General features: G+C 59.6%; 1 protein-coding gene across 1 annotated transcript in view; it reads left to right on the top strand.

Moving 5' to 3' along the window:
• Positions 1-690, top strand: part of ARHGAP23 (Rho GTPase activating protein 23) — a 48,418-nt gene that overhangs the window by 5,392 nt on the left and 42,336 nt on the right.

Genomic DNA, 690 nt, shown 5'->3' with positions numbered 1-690 from the left:
AACCCCACACCACACACACAACCCCTCAGTACGTAGGCACCACCCCACACGCATGACCACGGGCATCACAGCATACCACACACTCCTCAGCATCTCGGATCCCCACAGCACGCCACCAGTGTGTCACAGCACACACTCGGGGTTCTCACCCCTGTGGCACGAATATTTAGGACATCACGAATGCTTGCTGCTGTCAGAACACATGTGCCCACAGACATCCCAGCCTGTTCCATCCCAGCCCTGGCGTGTGTGCTCAGCAGTGCGACAACCACATGAACTTCCCCAATCATGATACGCGGTGCAGACGCCCCTTCCTTCACCCCACTGCCCACAGAGCAGGCACCATAGACGTGGCACGCAATGTGCCCTGCACTCACGTGTGTACCCGTTTATGCCACACACTCCATGCCTGACGTGTGCACACACACAAACACACACGCTGCCTCTCTGTTCCCTCCCAGCTCTGACCCAGAGCCCAGAGCAGTCCTCTCTGCCCAGTGCCCAGTTCCCTGGTCTCATGAGTGCCAGCCAGAAGCCAGCTTGCTTGCCCCCAAGGTCACTGCCCCCCAGGAGAGGGCTGCGGGCCAATCCTGGAGGCCTTGGGAGCCGCCGTGCTGGCCTCTGCCCTGGATGTGTGCTCACAATCACTGTAATCTCAGTGCCATGCTTGGCACCATGCCCCTCTGGTAA

This window comes from Bison bison, unplaced genomic scaffold, assembly GCF_000754665.1.
Source record: "Bison bison bison isolate TAMUID 2011002044 unplaced genomic scaffold, Bison_UMD1.0 scf7180017864180, whole genome shotgun sequence".
In the NCBI taxonomy this organism is placed as follows: Eukaryota; Metazoa; Chordata; class Mammalia; order Artiodactyla; family Bovidae; genus Bison; species Bison bison.
This window is presented reverse-complemented; position numbering and strand designations above follow the sequence as displayed.